At 43.9% G+C, this 19,456-nt stretch overlaps 1 protein-coding gene across 1 annotated transcript in view; it reads right to left on the bottom strand.

Moving 5' to 3' along the window:
• The window catches only part of XPO7 (exportin 7), a 4,001,819-nt gene that overhangs the window by 2,747,023 nt on the left and 1,235,340 nt on the right, over nt 1-19,456 (bottom strand). The gene's annotated exons all lie outside the window — the stretch shown is intronic.

Here is a 19,456-nt window from a genome sequence, read left to right as displayed (position 1 = left end):
ATAAATGTAGATGTTTGAGTGTATTCACTGTTGCAGTCATTACATTTGGGTAATCTTCTTGCAGGTTGCCCTCAGCCGGCCTGATTAACAAAGTCTTGGGTCCTGCGTTGGTTGCTGTCCCTTCTTCCATGACGTCAGGTCACCAGGGGTATAAAACATGCAGCCGGTGCCATTACATCAGTTTTTCTTGCCCCAGGTGTCAGGTGCCCCCCTAATGGGGAGCAATTAAACATAAAAACACAAAGGTATACCTCCAACAAAAAAGCAAATACACCAAAAAGGCTTTTAAGCATAGTAAAGGAAAGTAGAGGCATAGCCAAAATAAGTTAGGGGGGCAGGAGGGAGGGTAACCAAGACTGCAACAGTGAATACACTCTATCATCTACATTTATGGTAAGTGTACACAACTGTACTATGTTCTTCGTGTTTCACTGTTGCAGTCATTACATTTGGGTAGATTCCCAAAGCTATGGTTGGGAAGAGGAGTTAAGATAGCATTAGGGCCAGCTATAAGGCCCTGCAAGACTGCAGTGGCAAAGCCAGCTCTGGATTTAGAGAAAACTGGCAAATGATAATGCTTGGTGAAAGTATGTACAGAACTCCAAGTAGCAGCTTCTAGGATGTCCCTGGTAGGAACACCTCTGAGAAAGGCTGTAGAAGTAGATGCAGCCCTGGTGGAGTGAGATCAGATCCCCTGGGGGTTAGGTTTTCCATGTTGCTTATAGCAGAAATGAATGCAATGGCTTATCCATTTAGAAATGGTTTGTTTTGAAATATACTTCCCCTCTGCCCCTGCAGCAAATGCTACCAGCAGTTGTTTAGATTTTCCTTGAGGTTTACTTCTGTCCAAGTAGAATCCAAGTTGTCTGCGCACATCCAGGAATGCAGAATTCATTCCCCTTTGTTCTGTGGATTGGGAAAGAAGGTTGGCAAATGAATGGACTGATTAAGAGCCACACTGGATACCACCTTGGGCATGAAGGATGGATTGGTTCTGAATGTCACCCTGTCCGCATGAAAGATGATGAAAGGCTCCACTGCCATAAGGGCCTGTAATTCAGATACCCTTCTAGCTGAAGTGATTGCTAAAAGGAAAACTGTTTTCCAAGAAATAAATTTTAAGTCTGCAATAGCAGCTGGCTCAAAAGGAGGTAGAGTGAGTTTCGCCAATACAAAGTTAAGGTCCCCGGCTGAGGTTGGAGCTCTCCTGGGTGGTCTCAAATTTTTGGCCCCTCTGAGGTACTACTTGAACAGTGGATGAGAGAAGAGGTGAGGTACTGTGTTATAATGAGCTGAAATGGCTGAGGCATGGATTTTAATGGAGGAAAAAGACAGGCTCTTGTGAAGCATCTCAGCTAAGTACTGTAAAATCTGAGGTAAATTGGGCGCTGCTGAGCTCATCCCTTGAGACTGGTTCCAGGCACAGAATCTTTTCCATTTTTCAGCATAAGATTTTCTAATACTAGGCCTACTTGCCTCTAAGATGACATCCATCACAGGTTTGCTGAGGGATGGTAAGGGAGAGTTTAAGTAATCAGCCACGCTGCAAGGTTCGGTGTTGGAAGCTGAGGGTGCAGAATCTGGTTCTCCTGCTGAGACAGCAGGGAAGGAGTCTTAGGCAGGTGCCATGGAGATAACTGTGACACTGTGCAGGAGGGGGTACCAGTGTTGGCGCGGCCAGTCTGAAGCAATCAAAATCATCCTTGGTTTGTCCTGTTTGACTTTTAGTACTTTGGAGAGCAGAGACAGCGGGCGGAAGGCATAGACTGATAGGTTTTTCCAGTTGAAGGACAGAGCATCCACTTTCCAGGCTTGTTTGTGGGGGAGTCCTTGTGCAAAATTTGTCCAATTGGTAGTTCTGGGGGGAGGCAAACAGGTCTATATGTGGGCTCCCCCATTCGCTTGTCAACATGTTGAAAATCCTTGGTTCCAGTTTCCACTCATGTGGGTCCATGAGGTTTCTGCTTAGTCCGTCTGCCAGTGTATTTAATTTTCCTGGCAGGAATTGAGCTTGTAGGTGCACTTGGTAGCTCAAGGCTGTGTTCCACAATGCCACGGCTAGTCTGCAGAAGGGGTAAGAATGTGTACGCTCCTGCTTATCTACCACATAACCGTGGTGTTGTCCGTCTTTACCATTAGTTATCCTGGAAGAATGTAGTCCTTGAAGGCTGTCAGAGCATTCTGAACAGCTAACATTTCTTTTTGATTGATATGCAGTTGTATCTGACTTGGGTTCCATTTGCCCTGAATGCACTTCCCTGCCAGGTGAGGCCCCCATGCATAGCCTGATGCATCTGTTGTTAGGGTATGGGCGGCAGGGGGTGGTGTGAAAGGTAGTCCCTTGTTTTGGTGGCAGGCCTCTGCCCACCAAAGGAACTCTAGGCGTAGGCAAGGTATGATAGGTATCATTGCTTCTAGGTCCTGAGAATGTTGACACCATAGGCTTTTTAGATACCACTGTAGTTTCCTCATATGCAGTCTTGCACATAGAATAAGAAGAATGCAGGAGGCCATGAACCCCAGTGCTTGCAGTATTTGTCTTGCAGATAGCAGGGTTTTTGTGGCCACTTGTTTGAAGTAGGTTGTCAAATGAATTTGCTTTTCTGGCATGAGGTAAGCCATCTGGGAAGTTGTATTCAAGCTTGCTCCCAGGAATATAATTTGTTGACAGGGTACCAGTTGTGATATCTTTTCATTTATGGTGTACCCCAGACAAGTTAGAATCCTTTGTACAAAGGCCAGATTCATCAAAAGTATGTCCTGGCTTTCTGCCTGAATTAGACAATCATCCAGGTATGGGTATATTTGAATACTTCTTTGCCTGCAAAATGCAATAACTGGAGCTGGGCACTTTGTGAATACCCTGGGCGCAGTAGATAAGCCAAAGGGCCATGCAGAGAACTGATCGTGCATGTAGCCTGCTTTGAAGCGTAGGTATCTTCTGCAAGATTCCCTGATTGGGATGTGCAGGTATGCTTCTTTTAAACCTAGTGTTGCCAACCAGGCATCTTTGCCTAGCATAGGAAGTAATTGGTGAAGAGTCAGCATCTTGAATTTTGGAATCTCCAGAAAGGTATTTAGAGTAGACCGGTCCAGGATTGGACGCAATGATTTGTCTTTTCTGGGTACCAGAAAAAGTCTGGAGTAGAAACCTTGTCCCTTTTCCTCTTCTGGTACCAGTTGAATAGCCCCCATGCTTAAAGAGAGAAAATACTTGTTTTTGAGCTTCTGCCCACTGATTTGGGGGTAGGTCCGGCCACCCACTTGGCATTGGCAATGTGTGGAAGTGAAATCTGTATCCCTGGGACACTATATTTAAAATCCATTTGTCGTGGGTAATGAGTTCCCAGTTCTTTGCATGAATAGCAATCCCCCCCCCCCCCCCCCCCAAAGGGGCAGTCAGAAGATAAGTGCTTGGAAATTTTAAAAGGAAGTCATTGAGACAGTTTACCATAGGGGGGTGTCTTGTTATTCCCAGACTTGGAAGTGGAGGCCCCCCACTGCTTAGTTCTGCGAGTCCCCTGGGACTGAAACCTGGGGTTTTTGCTGTGTCTGGGTTTGGCTTGAGAAGACCTGGAAGGGGCTGGAAAGGAACAATTCTTAGAGGGCTAGTGCCTACTAAATCTAGGAGGCTGAACTTGTAAAAAATCTAACAGTTTGTATAGATTTAGCTTTATCTTCCATCTTTTTAAGAACTTCTTCAGCCTTGTTGCCAAACAGGCGGTCCTGATTTAAAGGAGCTTCCAACAATTTAGCTTTAACATTATCAGGCAAAGATTGCTCCTTAAGCCAAGCATGCCTTCTAAGCACAGACCCAGTAACAGCAGCCCTGCAAGAGGACTCTAAAGAATCAAAACCACATTGCAAAGTATGTTTTCCAACTTGTTCAGCAGAATGCATTAAAATCCTGTTAAGTCTATTTTCCACACAGTCAGGAATCAATATCACTTTCTGTTTAAGCAGTCCAATAACATGTTGCTGATATTTTAACATATGAAATTGGGAGTTTAAAGCTCTAATTGCCAAGGTTTCTGAAGTATAAACCTTTTTACTCCATCTATCCAGCGCCCTGGAGTCTCTATCAGAAGGGGTAGGATTTTTAGCAGTAGAAGCCTTCATCCCTGTGAAATAGTCTCTGGATCTGCAATAGGATTTTTGAAAAGGAACTTGTGGGACTCAGGGACCCTGTAGTATCTGTCTGGTTCACTGGGAGCAGGAGGCAGGGAATCAGAGGCCAAACTGGATTCGAGAAAACATCATCAACAATGTCTAGTACAGGAGGAATAGCTAAAAGGCCTATGCTGAGGTAGGAGAAGGAAATCCCTAAGCCTCTTTTTTGAATCAGAAAATTCCTAGCTTTCCCAGTGAAAATGCTCCCTTAGAGTATGTAAGGTTTCCCCAAATGAAAAATCCTCAGGAGGGGAAGCAGAGGGAACAGAGTCCTCTGCATCAGAATCCTCATAAGTAGGTAAGGACAAATCCAGGTCATCAGAAGAGTCAGATAAAACAGAATCCTGATCAGAAGAATCATAATCAAGCTCAGCCCTAGGCCTCTTGGGGGGTTGGCTACCCCTGATTAGAGTTATTAGATCTTCAGCCATTTTTTCATTTGTTTTTTAGGCATAGAGGCCTGAGCATGTGGCCTGGGCATCAGTTTTTTAGACATAGATCGAGATTTAGGCCTTAGTAATGAAGGAGGCGTTGATTTAATATGCAAGTCCATAGGCCTGAATACACCCTCAGAAGCCGGTGCCTGCACAGCGGCTCCGAACCCATCTAAGGTAGAGACATCCGTGGGTTCCATAGTTGAAGTATCTCGCGGCAAATGGGTCTCAGTAGAGGCCTGCAAATCAGAAGTAGTGGGTATAAGGGGCTGCAAAAGGGCCTCACTGAGTACCAACGAACTGGTGACTGGCTTAAGAGAAGCGTGGTCTGCAGTTTTGGACCTCGGCAGCCTGTCTCTGTCTTTATCTTTGCGTTTTTTTCAGAATCCCGTTAAGTCTGATGGCTAACCGACGACATTTCTGGATAATTAAACCGAGAACCAAAATATTTAGAGGCAAAAATATACTGACGACAGATAGTGCGCTGATAAATAAAGCACAAAACTGACAGCAAGGTATGTCGTGGTCAGGGCCTAGGCAAGGAATACAATACGAATGAAAATCTTTATGAGGTATTTGCTTTCCACAAGTAATGCAATTATTAACTTTTACTGACATCGGTAAGGAGCAAGAAAAAGTTTCCCCAATGGGGTACTTCGCTTTTAGTTGAAGACTTCTGTTCTGAAACTCTAAAACAAAAATTTCAGGAGTCGACCGACCGGCACTTGCGAACTGCTTCTGCTTCGGGCACCACACGGCAAGAAAGACTGATGTAATGGTATCAGCTTCATGTTTTATACCCCTGACGTCATGGAAGAAGGGACAGCAATCGACGCAGGACCCAAGACTTTGTTAATCAGGCTGACTGAGGGCAACCTGCAAGCAGATTACCCAAATTTAACGACTGCAACAGTGAAATACGAAGAACCTCAACAGACTAGGGGGGAAAGAAGAGAGGAATAGAATACTGCAGCAGTAAACAGACGGACATCTATGGTTATGGTAAGGTATTACACTTTTTTATATCCTTCTGTTCAGTTGCTGCAGTATCCTTAACCTGAGGGAGACTGCCAAAGCTCAAAAAGTAAGAGAGGAGGAAGGAGCGGAGGAGTTCTCAATGAAGCCATGTAAAATGGCTTTGGCAAATCCAGCTCTGGATCTGGAAATGCCATCCAGTTTGTAGTGTTTGGTAAAGGTATGGATAGAAGACCAGGTAGCTGCTTCAAGATGATGCTGTAATCCAAGTCCTTGAAGAATGCCTTAGAGGAGCCCACAGCCTTAGTAGAGTGGATTTTCACAGGTGATGTCTCTTTCCACTGACTGTGTAACAAAGGCAAATAGTCTTTGAAATTCAATAAGAAACAGTCTGCTTGGAAATGGGTAAACCCAAAGCCCTGAGATGAAAGTTCACAAATGGCTTATCAGATCTAACCGCTTTAGTCTTGTTCAGGTAACACCTAAGTTGTCTGTGTACATCTAAGGAGTGTAATACCTTATCACTATGGTTTTGGGGAGAAGGGAAGAGGGTAGGTAACTGGATGGATTGGTGAAGGGATAACTCATTAACCACTTTTGGCATAAAATAAGGATTTGTTCTCAAGGATACCCTATCCTTGTAAAATATCAAGGAGGTTGACACCGCCATAAGGGCTTGAAACTCTGACACCCTTCTGGCTGAGGTCAAGGCCACAAGGAAAACAGTTTTCTACAGCAATGGTTGAGGGAGGCAGAGGATGCAGGCTCAAAAGGAGCCAGGGCCAATTTTTCTCCAACAAAAGTAAGGTCCCAAGGAGGAATAGGTTTCCTGGGAGTCCTAATGCGAAGGATGCCCTTAAGGAATTGTACCACCTCAAAACTGGATGCTAGAGGGGGAGAAAGAGGCAGACATGTGCTTTGATAGAGGAGTTAGTCAAGCTAGCAGAGAGCAATTCACACAAGATGGACAGAACCAATGGGATTCCCACTCTCAGTGGGTCTTGGTTCTTAGAGAGACACCAGAGTGAAAATATTTTCCACTTGGAAACCAGACTTTCTTGTATTGGGTTTTCTGGCCTCCTGCAAAACCATGAGCATGTTCTCTGAGAATAGGTGTCTGAAGGGGATTAGAATCCCATCACCCATGGAGTCAACAGTAGTACTGATAGGTGTGGGTGCATTAGGGATCCTTTGTTCTGTGTCAGTAGGTCCATCTGTGGGGTAACTTGTGGTGATGGCCCATGGCTAAATGTAGACAGAGGGGGAACCAGTGCTGCCTTGGCCACAAGGGAGTCACCAGCAAGATTTTTGCTTGGTCTTGTAGAATCCTGAACAGGACCTCCAGTATTAGAAGAAGGGGAGGGAATACATACAGAAACATTCACTTCCAAGAGAAGGAGAGGGCATCCACCCTCCAAACCAGAGAACTTTGGACTCTAGCTCAAAATTTTGGAAGTTCTCTACTGAGGGGGCAGGTAAATTAGTCTAACCGAGGAATATCCCATTGGTGGACTATGTCCAGAAACATGTCCCTGTGAAACATTCATTTGTGGGATTGAGTCATGGATCTGCTTAAGGAGTCTGCCACAATATGCTGGTTGGAGGGAATGTGGTACTGGGCCAGAAATTCCCATACTAGAAGAACCAACCCGCAAAGGAAAAAGGATTTAGCCAACCCCCCCCACACACACACACACACACTTGTTCACATACCACAGGACAGTCGTGTTGCCTGTGAACAGTTATAGAGGGCCCGGCAAAGGAGAAGTTGAAATGCTTGTAGGGCTAGTAGCAATGCTTGCATTTCCATGATGTTAACATATTCTGATTTTCTGGGAGGGAGCCCAAATTCCCTGAACTGTGAATTTGCCCAAGGCTGCACCATAGCCCATGTCTTTTGGCCTATCTGTTGGATCCACCAGAGCAGCTCCCTCTTTAAGCAAGGAATGAGGGGGACTTGGTATTCTAGTTGGTGAGAATGCTGGGTCCACACTGATCTGAAGAACCACTAGAATTTCATGTGGAGTTTTGCCATTGGTACCATGGGAATGGTTGAAGCCATGAATTCCAGCACCCTGAAGAACTCCCTGGCTGTGATGCGAGTCAAGGGGAGAAGGGAGTAGGTGGACTGAAGGTCCAGCACCTTCTGAGTGGAAGTGACACACTCATTGTCTGTCTGGATTCAACAACCCAGGAAAATGCAGCTGATGTGAATCCCAGTTTTCCAAGGAGGGAAATAGAGGCCCCCAAGTTTTGGAGTAGAGTGTAGGAAGTTGCGTCCAGGAAAATCTGGGTGCCCAAATGTCTGCAGTGTGCAATTACTGGAGCTAGGCATTTTTGTGAATACCCTTGGTGCTATAGAAAGACCAAAGAGCAAGGCAGAGAATTGAAAATGCCAAGAACTCAGAAAAAGGCAAGCATTTCCTGAACATTGGGTGAATGGGATGTGAAGGTAAGCATCTTTTATATCTGTGAGATGTCGCGTTATCCTTGTGGAAGGACAAGGGGCAATAGTGTTTGTAGCATCAACATTCTGAAGGTATGAACCTTTAGGAAGTTGCTGAGATTGGATAAATCCAGTATTGGTCTCCAGAGGCAATCCTTTTTGGGTACTAAGAACATTCATGAATAGAAGCTTTTTCCTCTTGAGAATTGAGGAACCTCCTTTAAATGGAGCCCTGTTGCCAAAGCTCCAAAAGGCGCTTTGGGAAGAGGGGCAACTGCTCTCGGGGGTGGGGGGGTTGAGGGATGCCCCTGAAGGTGGGGGTGGAGTACCAAACCATGATTATGGAAAGAACCCAGGTGTCTTGGGTGATGCTTTCCCAGACCCTGTGAATGTTTGACAGGTGAAGGGAAAGATGGGAAAGGGAGACATCTGCAGGGTAGTCGGAGACTCCCTGCTTTGTCAGGAAATGACTGCCTTTGCTGTGAGGATTGCGGAGAACTCCTAGGCTTCTGATGTCTCTTGCCTCCTCTAGAAGACTAACCAGATGCTTAGTGCAGCTATGGACAAAAACAGGCTTAAAAGGTAAATACCTGGGCATAGGAGAAAGCAGAATGCAACTCCTTGAGTTCCTTGTTTCTTTCCAAATAAGGCTTAATTGTCTAGTGGTGCATCCATTAACTTAGATTTTAAGTTATCCTGGACAGCCTGTAGCCTGAGCCAGGAAACTCTTCTAAGAACTGAACCAGTAGCAGCTGCCATGGCATAAGCCTCCACAGCATCATAGTTGCATTTAATGCAATGTTTTGCCAATTGGGACGAAGCTCCCAGGATAGCTAGAGCCAAGGTTTTTATGTCTGAGTCTGGAAGATCTGTAATGGCAATAGGTGCCCGAGACAGAAGCTCTGAGAAGTACTTTGTTATATGCATCTGATAATTAATGGCCCTGAAAGCCACGGTGGCTGACATATAGGACTTTTTAACCAGTCTACTCTCTTTGTCTGATGGAAGAAGATTAGAGGATTATATGCATCTGATAATTAATGGCCCTGAAAGCCACGGTGGCTGACATATAGGACTTTTTAACCAGTCTACTCTCTTTGTCTGATGGAAGAAGATTAGAGGATTATATGCATCTGATAATTAATGCATCTGATAATTAATGGCCCTGAAAGCCACGGTGGCTGACATATAGGACTTTTTAACCAGTCTACTCTCTGTCTGATGGAAGAAGATTAGAGGATTATATGCATCTGATAATTAATGCATCTGATAATTAATGGCCCTGAAAGCCACGGTGGCTGACATATAGGACTTTTAACCAGTCTACTCTCTTTGTCTGATGGAAGAAGATTAGAGGATTATATGCATCTGATAATTAATGGCCCTGAAAGCCACGGTGGCTGACATATAGGACTTTTTAACCAGTCTACTCTCTGTCTGATGAAAGAAGATTAGAGGATTATATGCATCTGATAATTAATGGCCCTGAAAGCCACGGTGGCTGACAGATAGGACATTTTAACCAGTCTACTCTCTGTCTGATGGAAGAAGATTAGAGGATTATATGCATCTGATAATTAATGGCCCTGAAAGCCACGGTGGCTGACAGATAGGACTTTTTAACCAGTCTACTCTCTGTCTGATGGAAGAAGATTAGAGGATTATATGCATCTGATAATTAATGGCCCTGAAAGCCACGGTGGCTGACATAGGACTTTTTAACCAGTCTACCCTCTGTCTGATGGAAGAAGATTAGAGGATTATATGCATCTGATAATTAATGGCCCTGAAAGCCACGGTGGCTGACATATAGGACTTTTTAACCAGTCTACTCTCTGTCTGATGGAAGAAGATTAGAGGATTATATGCATCTGATAATTAATGGCCCTGAAAGCCACGGTGGCTGACATAGGACATTTTAACCAGTCTGCTCTCTGTCTGATGGAAGATTAGAGGAGAGCAGCATCATACAAGGGTCATTTGTCTGTAGCTACAGAAGTAACTGCTGGTTCTGCACCTAAAGAGGAATTTAGGATCCTCAGGGACCATATAACAGCTGTCTGGCTTCTTGAGGGCTGGGGCATGGGAGTCAGTGGGTTGTGAAGCACTGTGAAAGGCCTCCAGAAATGCAGGATGCACAGGTAGAACTGCAGAGGGGCCAGAGACATCAACTTGTATAAAGTTGATATCTTTTGGGGAAAATATCCCCTTTAAAGTGTTCTCCAATTTTCAGGAGAGGGTCACCAAAGGATCTCTCTTCCATAGGGTAGTTGGCATCGACTGACTCCTCCTCAGGAGTAACATTCCTGGGGAGAAGGGATCTGTGTGGAATAATCCAGAGATTCTTCTTTATCAGAGGAAAATTCACCAAATAAGTCACTGTCCGTAATCCTCTTTTTTGAGAAGATTGGGAAACAGTTTTAGGAGTAGGCTGAGAGGAAGGCAGCTTGACTGCCATCAAGGCCTGAAACAAGCTTTGAGCAAGGCCTGCCAACCTGTAGGGGCCTATCTGGTAGGGGACAAATGCTTAGTCTTGTTTTTTCTTTGCAGGAGAAATGATCCTATGCAACATCTGAGGACTGGACGAAGGCCTACATTCAAATATACCAGACTATCTCTTCTCTTGCTTGGGTGCAAGGTACCCCCCAAGGACCCTCTGCACTTTTCAGCCTAGGGTCCCCCACAAAATCCTGATCCGACGCATCTCCAAACTCCACAGACATGCTTGTGCTGAAGTCAAGGCAGCCTCAGAACTGGGCTCAGCCTGTGAATCTGTGCCTGAAGTTGGACAAACCTCCGGGTTGACAAGCACCTTGGGAGAAACGTCTAACATTGCAGATGCAGTGGAAGCATTAGGCTGAGGTTTCTTGACCTTGTGCTTCACCGTCTCAATGGACCCCAAGATACCATCCACACTCTTAGCTAGCAACTTAAGCAGTTGGTTGCCTAATGAAGTTACCAACCTGCTCTTTCACACAACGGAACAGACTGCTTTCCCTTTCCTTGATCTGTGTGCTCATACTAGAAAACATACTGTTCCAAATGGAGAGATGAAAAAAAATCAGCAAGCAAAGGACAGCAGTATCGCTGGAACTGAATTCATCAAGTCTTCGTGAGTACCTTCATGAGGGGGACCCTTTTATTTATTTTTTTTTTTTTTTACAAAATTTCACAAAGCAAACACTGATGTAAAGACTGCATTTTATACAGCATACATCATGGATAGAAGTAGGCTGAAAATAAAAAAAGAGTTGGGTGCACAAGTCCCAGGATAAATAAATGCCTAATCCTCGTAAGCACACTAGTGCCAGGACTGCAAAAATTGACAGTGATGAATCCTCAAAACATAGACACTTTACTACAAAGTGGTTAGGCCAGGCTCAGGGGGAACATGGACTCACTGTTGTAGAACGTAGTAGTAGCAATCCCCCAAAAGAAAAAAAAACTGACAGGTAAAAAAAGAACCATAAAGATTACTAAGCCTAAGAAATTATTTATTCTCGCTATTATGCAAAAGCCCAGATTTTCCAGAGAGATTAAGAGAAAAATCAGACGAAAGAAACATACTTGCACAAGAAACACTGTCAAAAGCTTCAAATGCAAATTTTTGTTCACTGATGCAACAGATTCATGAAAAACATTACATAGAACAAGAAACACTGAGCAGTTTGGAAAAAGAAACAATGGAGGAAGTGCGAAAATAATAAAATCTAGAGATTTTTGAAAGGTATAAAAGAAATATGGACATGGGAAATGGAGAGGTCTGGTGTGGTGCATTTTTATGCAAAGGAAAAAGCCAAATTATTCAATGCAACCAAAGCAGCACCATACAGGTAAAGGCATCCAGATATGTACATTTTCACAATACAAAAAATAAGATCACAAAAGGAGAAGCATAGAACAGAAGATTAATAAAGTAGAAGTTTAAAAAAAATAAGCTGAAGTTATGGAATACATGCAAAGTAAAGGATTTAGTGTAGAAAGCCTATCACAGCATGATGGAACAATGAGTGTCCAAGTAAAGAGAATCAGAATGAGCAGGTGACATCTGAAGAAGAAATATAGACATGGTAAAGAAGATGATTTAATACGGTGCAGTATTTACGCAAAGGAGAAAGTAAAACTTAATACAAAAAGAGCAGCACCAAATGTATTTGAAAAGAAATACAGGCAAAAGCATCCGGATATAGAAAAGTTTGCAATACAAAAACATAAGAAGGAGGGAAAATAGAAAGGAGAATTACAAATGGAGAAGTTAAAGAAATAGAAAGTGAGATTATGGATTACTTGTACAGTGAAGGATTTAATGTAGAAAATCTAACTCTGACAACAGCACAGCAGGACAGAATAAGGAATCCCCAAATTGAGAAACCAGTGGAGCAGGAAACATTTAATCAGTTGCCATATGAAGATACTTTGGAGCCTTCAGTAGGAAACCAGTATCAAAGTTTAGTTGGAATTGCACAGCAAAGGCAGGAATAAGAAACTGTGGCAACTCTGACACAGTCAATGATGTGGATTGATAGGTTTACTATCAAAATTTCGAACCGTACTCCGTCGACTGAACTATCCAACACGGAAGTTCAAAAACGGTAATATCGATGTAAAAAAAAACAATCTAGGAACGGGTTTTAACATGGGTCGAGGTAGGTGTTCAGCATTATTCCGAACTACAAACATCTCCCCTACCTCGACTCATGTTAAAACCCGTTCCTAGATTTTTTTTTTACATCGATATTACTGTTTTCGAACTTCCGTGTTTGACGATAGTACAGTCGACGGAGTACGGTTCAAAATTTTGATAGTAAATCGGATTGATAAGCCAGAGCGTTCTCATATGGAACAGCAACGATGACACAGAATAAAAATGGAGAATATAGCACAAGATTATACTCTGGAACTTTCTGTAGAATAACCAAGGGAAATGGAGAACAAAGAATGCGTCCCTCAGTTTAGAAGAAAATGATCTACGGGAAGAGTTGCTTCATTTGCTAGAGACAGACATATTAAGATCAATAAAAAAAAATAGACTACAGAAAGTCAAGACCACCAAAAATGTCAAGTTTGATAAAACAAATAAACACAGTAATCGGGACTGTTCATAGAAATTCATGCATTATAACAGAAATAAAAAGGATTCAGGAAACTCTCAGTTAACCGGAACTGAAGCAACCAGCACTCTCAAGCAACAGGCACAAAAAAAAAAATCAAAGAATTACAGTACAATTTTCATGTGTTGCACTTTGTTTCCCCCACAGAAACATACCTTAAGTTTTTAGAGTTTTAAAAAGGAAGACAGGAATAAATTCCCTCTCTCCCCAACCTGTGAACAAGTCAAACCAAACAGTATACGGCACAGTATTAGGCAGGATTATTTTTAAGAGTAACTCTCAGGCAACTAGAAACTACAGTTATCTGGCATCTACCAACACCACGGGTGCCAGTTAACTGAGAGTTTACTGTATATATTACTGTGCAGCTAAACTAATAATAATATCTTACGACAAAAACACAGGACAATTAGGGAAAGAAGGGGGAAAAATCAAATGCTATCATGGAATTACTAAACAGAGAAAAGTATGAAGCAATGAAGTCAAAAAGTGTCACTGTTAGAAGAGGGAACAAATCAACAAAAAAATCTGAAAACAGACGATGTGTTTAGTGTACATTGCAATATGCCAAATATGCGACCAATTTTATATTGGAAAAGCAATTCATGGCCTGAATAAGCGGATATATCAACATGTTTACGATATCAGGAAGGGCAATGGGAACAATGCCCTGGCTAAGCATGTAATGGAGTTCCCACAGCATCACTTTAAATTTTCTGTTTTAGAACAAATTCAAACAGAGGGTAGTAAGGGAGGACCAGTAGACTTATTCCTTGAATACAAGGAATTACTCTGGCAGTTAAGATGTAATGCTACAAAAAAACCCGGTTTGAATGATATGTTGTCCATTTCATGTTTCTTGAAACTCAAGTCAGAGTTTCATTTGTAGTGATTATCATCACAATAAGCATTGGGTCAGGGCACAAGGTTTGTCTTGGCTAACTAGTATTTTCAAAGTTGACATTTTTATATTTTGCATGACAACTACACGTTTATATTTGTACAATTACACACAAAAGTTTATTTGTGATGTATTTTATATAACAAGGTAGAGTTACAGATTATGTTTTTAGCTTTAGATATTCATTTGTTTGCCTGCTTTTGTTTTTTTTGCGATTTCCAGTATTAATTGCACTGTGATGAGTTTTGATTGACAGGGCTACCAGCCCATGGTTATTTTAGACGAGATCATGTCATATAAGTTTTACATTTAATGAAGTCTTTAATGATTTTAATTCATTCTGATGAAGTTGAGAGGTGAATGCCGACGAAAGCGCTAAATAAAGAGGTTCAGTGGTTCGACGAGTGCTTCCTTGCTTTATTTCTTAGTTTATTGATGTTTGGAATATCTACATTTATGGTAAGTGTACACAAATGGACTATGTTCTTCATATTTCACTGCTGCAGTCATCACATTTGGGTTGATTCCCAAAGCTGAGGAAAAGGGTAGGGGCAGTCAAGGAGACTAGGGGCTGGCTATGATGCCCTCCAAGACTGCAGTGGCAAGGTCTGCCCTGGATTTGGAGAAGACAGGCAGGTGGTAATGCTTGATGAAGGTGTGAACAGATATCCATGTGGCAAGCCTCCAGGATGTCCCTAGTGGGGGACTCCTCGGAGGAAAGCTGCAGAGGTGGAGGCTGCTCTGGTAGAGTGAGTCCTGACCTCCTTATGGGGAGGTTTTCCATGTTGCTTTTAACAGAAATGGATGCAGTGTGCTATCCATTTAGAAATGGTTTGCTTGGATATGGCTTTGCCCACTGCCCCTGAAGCAAAGCTGACTAGCAAATGATCAGTCTTTCTGAATGATTTAGTCCTGTCCAGACAGAATCTGAGCTGTCTGTGCACACCCAGAGTGTGCAAGATCCTTTCCCCCTTGTTTTGTGGGTTAGGGAAAAAGGTGGGGAAATTAATGGATTGGTTGAGAGCCACACTGGACACCACTTTGGCATGAAGGATGGGTTAGTCCTGAGGGATACCCTGTCAGCATGAAAGATGATGAAGGGCTCTACAGCCATGAATGCTTGTAGCTAGGATACTCTTCTGGCTGAAGTGATGGCCAGAAGCAAGGCCGTCTTCCAGGAAAGAAACTAACTCTGCTGAAGATGCTGGTTCAAAGGGGGGCAGGGTGAGTTTTTCCAACACAAAGTTTAGGTCCCAAGCTGGGGTAGCTGCTCTTCTGGGTGGCCTCAAGTTGCTAGCCCCTCTTAGGAACTGTTTGATCAGAGGATGTGAGAAAAGTGGGTGCTCAATGACGAAATGAGCAGAGATAGTAGAGGCATGAATTTTAATGCAGGAAAAGGAGAGACCACTGTGTAGCATGTCAGCTAGGTAATCCAGGATGAGAGGTAGGGAGGGCTGTGCCATATTGGCTCTCTTAGCCTGAATCCAGGTGCAGAACCTTTTCCATTTATCAGCATGAGACTTTCTAGTCCTAGGTAATCTAGCCTCACGTATAACATCTAGAACCTGTTTACTGAGACTGGCAGCTTGATCAGTGGTCCGGGAATAAGCCAGGCTGCCAAATTGAGGGTATGCAATTGGGGATGCATGAATTCTCCTTCCCTCTGGGTCAGGAGGGTTGGAGTCTGAGGGAGATGCCATGGTGGCAGTGGGACAGGCTGCGCAGCAGTGGGTACACCAGTGCTGGCGAGGCCAGTCTGGAGCAATCAGAATTGTCCTTGGTTTTTCCTCCCTTACTTTGAGCACTACTCTGGTAATGGGGGGAATGCATAGACCGACAGGTTGACCCAGAGGAAGGATAGGGCATCCACTTTCCAGGCCCTGCAGTGAGGCGCCCTGGTGCAGAACTTGCTGAGCTGATGGTTGGAGTGGGAAGCAAAGAGGTCAGCCTTCAGGGTGCCCCATTTCTGAGTTATTAGGGTGAAGGTTCTTTGGTCTAGCTGCCACTCATGTGGGTCCAGAAGATTTCTGCTTAAGTTGTCTGCCTGAGAGTTTAGAAAGCCTGACAGGAATTGTGCTACCACGTCGAGTTGTATGCCTGAGGCTGTGTGCCAAAGGGTCATGGCCAGCCTGCAGAGAGGATAGGAGTGAGTCCCTCCTGGCTTGTTGATATACCACATCACAGTGGTGTTGTCTGTTTTGATCAGAAGAGCCCCAGGGGAGAGAAGGGGCCTGAAAGCTGTCAGTGTGTACTGGACAGCTAACATCTTTTTGGTTGACGTGCAGATGTATTTGCTGTGGACTCCACTGGCCCTGTATGCACCTGCCCTCCAGGTGTACACCCCAGGCATAGTCTGATGCATCTGTGGTGATGGTCTGGGCAGTGGGGGGTGGGGGTGGAGAGAAAGTTAGTCCCTTGTTGTGGGAGCATGCTGCTGCCCACCAAAGAAAATCTTTCCCTAGGCAAGGTACCATTGGTATCAGAGTTTCCAGGTCTTTAGAGTGTTGACACCAAAGGCTTTCTAGGTACCACTGAAGTTTCCTCATATGCACTCTGGCATATGGAATGACTAGAATGCAAGATGACATGATCCTCAGAGCTTGCAGATTTTCCTTGCAGATAACTGGGGTTGGGTGGCTAGTTGAGAGAAGTAGGCTGTCAGGTAAGTTTGCTTTTCTGGTGTAAGGAATGCGATCTGGGATGCTGTGTCCAGGCTTGGTCCCAGGAATATAATCCTTTGGGTGGGTACTAGTTTGGATTTCTTTTCGTTGATAGTGTAGGGACTTTACAAAGGCCAGGTGCTTGAGCAGCTTTTCCTGTCTGCCTGAATTAGGCAGTCATCTCACTATGGGTAAATTTATATATTTCTTTGTCTGCAAAAGGCAAAGGCTGGAGCAACACATTTTGTGAAAACTCTGGTAGCAGTAGAAAAGCCAAAGGGAAATGCAGAGACCTGAAAGTGCAGAGATCCTGCCTTGAAATGTAGATATTTCCTGCCTGATTCCCTGATAGGAGCATGGAGGTAGGCCCCTTTTAGGTCTAGGGTGGCTAACCAAGCATTCTTGGAGAGCATAGGTAGTAGTTGCTGGAGGGTGAGCCTTTTGAATTTTGATATCACCAGGAAGGTGCTTAGAATGGATAGCTTGAGGATGGGGCACAGGGGTCTGTGTTGTGGAAGATCGAAGAATTCTCTGAGTCTCTTTTTAGACTGAGGGTAGGCCCGACATTCACATTGGAAATGCTTCCTTAAAGTATGAAGGGTTGCCCTAAAGGAAAAGTCCTCAGGTGGAGAGGCTGAAGGAATAGATTCCTCTGCATCAGAATCCTCATAAGCAGGGAGGAGTTGCATGTCTTCATATTCAGATTCATCAAAGTCAAATTCCTGTTCAGATAAAACTACTGGGAAAGTACAGTTTTGTACCTACCATAAATGTAGATGTTCGAGTGTATACACTGCTGCAGTCATTACACTTGGGTTATCCTGCCGTGAGGCGGTTCCCCAGTCGGCCTGAGTTCCAAAGTCTTGGTCCGGCGTCGGTTGCTGTCGCCTTCTCCCTGACATCAGTGCGACAGGGGAATACAAGATGCAGCAGACGCCATTTTCTTCAGTTTTTCTTGCCCCAGATGTCAGGTGCCCGCAAAAAGGTAGGCAATTCAAATTGCTAATAAAACATACATAAGAAAAGCAATCAACAACATTCAGTTACCAGCAAACACTCCCCATAAGTAGTAAAGGGTAGAAGACATAGGTACGTACCAGCAAATAAGAGGGGAAGGAGGGAGGGTAACCTAGACTGCAGCAGTGTTTACACTCTAACATCTACATTCATGGTAGGTACAAAACTGTATTACGTTTATCGTGTTACACTGCTGCAGTCATTACACTTGGGTAGAATCCCAAAGCTGAGGTAGGGTGGCTGGTTCTATAAGGCATTAGGGGTGGCTATAAGGTCCTGCAGCACTGCAGTGGCAAAGCCAGCTCTGGATTTAGAATATAGAGACAGATGGTAATGCTTGGTGAAGGTATGTACACAACTCCAAGTTGCTGCTTCTAAAATGTCCTTGGCAGGTACTCCTCTGAGGTAGGCAGTTGAAGTGGCTGTTGCCCTGGTGGAGTGAGATCTAACGCTGTTGGGTACAGGTTTCCCATGGTGTGTATAGCAGAAACATATACAGTGACGTATCCATTTTGAAATAGTCTGTTTTGAAATGACTTTTCCCTGTGCTCCTGCAGCATATGCTACCAATAATTGCTCAGTTTTTCTGAAAGCTTTGGTTTTGTCCAAGTAAAAGCGTAACTGCCTGTGTATGTCCAAGGAATGCAGTAGTCTCTCCCCTTTATTATGTGGATTTGGATAAAAGGTTGGCAAGTGAATAGTTTGGTTTAGAGCCACACTTGATACCACCTTTGGCATAAAAGTAGGGTTAGTTCTTAAAGACACCCTGTCTTGGTGGAAAATGATGAAAGGTTCCACTGCCATTAGTGCCTGTAATTCTGAAACTCTTCGTGCTGATGTTATTGCCAGGAGCAGAGCAGTTTTCCAAGAGATGTATTGTAAATCTGCTGTGTTAGCTGGCTCAAAAGGAGGTAAAGTTAATTTTTCCAACATGAAGTTGAGGTCTCAAGTTGGAGTAGATGCTCTACGGGGTGGTCTTATGTTTTTAGCCCCTCTGAGGTACTGTTTTAGCAAAGGATTAGAGAAAATTGGTGGATCCGTGTTGTAATGAGCAGAGATGGCAGAGGCGTGGATCTTGATGGATGAAAAGAAGAGGCCTTTGTCCAGCATCTCAGTTAAATATTGCAGTATCTGAGGAATATGTCGGACAACAGGGTCAAGGCTGTGAGCCTGGTTCCAGGCACAGAATCTCTTCCATTTATCCGAATAGGCTTTCCTGGTACTAGGCCTTCTGGCCTCCAGAATGACATCCATAACAGCTTTGGAGAGAGGCATTGCTTGCTTGACTAAGGAATCTTCCATGCAGGCTGGTTTAAATTCTTTAGCTGGCTATGACGTATCTGATTGTTGTGCTGAGTCAGAAGATGCAGAATTTGTGGCAAAATCCAGGGCGGTCCTTGTGCTAAGTTCTTTAAGATTGGGTACCAGTGCTGGCGTGGCCAGTCTGGGGCAATCAGGATCATCTTTGGCTCTTCTTGCCTGGCTTTTACGGGTACCTTTGGAAGGCGAGGCAGTGGTGGGAAAGCATATACTTGTAGGCTTTTCCAGCTGAATGAGAAAGCATCCACTTTCCATGCTTGTGGATGGTAACTCCTTGTGCAGAATTTCTGTAGCTGGCAGTTCATTGGGAATGCAAACAGATCGATGTCCGGCCTCCACCATTTTTGTGTCATCATTCTGAATATTTGTGGAATCAATTCGCATTCGTGGGGATCCATGATGTTTCTGCTTAAGTCATCTGC

The sequence above is a fragment of the Protopterus annectens genome, chromosome 9.part0 (genome assembly GCF_019279795.1).
Source record: "Protopterus annectens isolate FY-2018-M chromosome 9.part0, PAN1.0, whole genome shotgun sequence".
NCBI classification, from domain to species: domain Eukaryota; kingdom Metazoa; phylum Chordata; order Ceratodontiformes; family Protopteridae; genus Protopterus; species Protopterus annectens.
The sequence above is the reverse complement of the archived record's forward strand: the minus strand, read 5'-3'. Positions and strand labels throughout refer to the sequence as shown.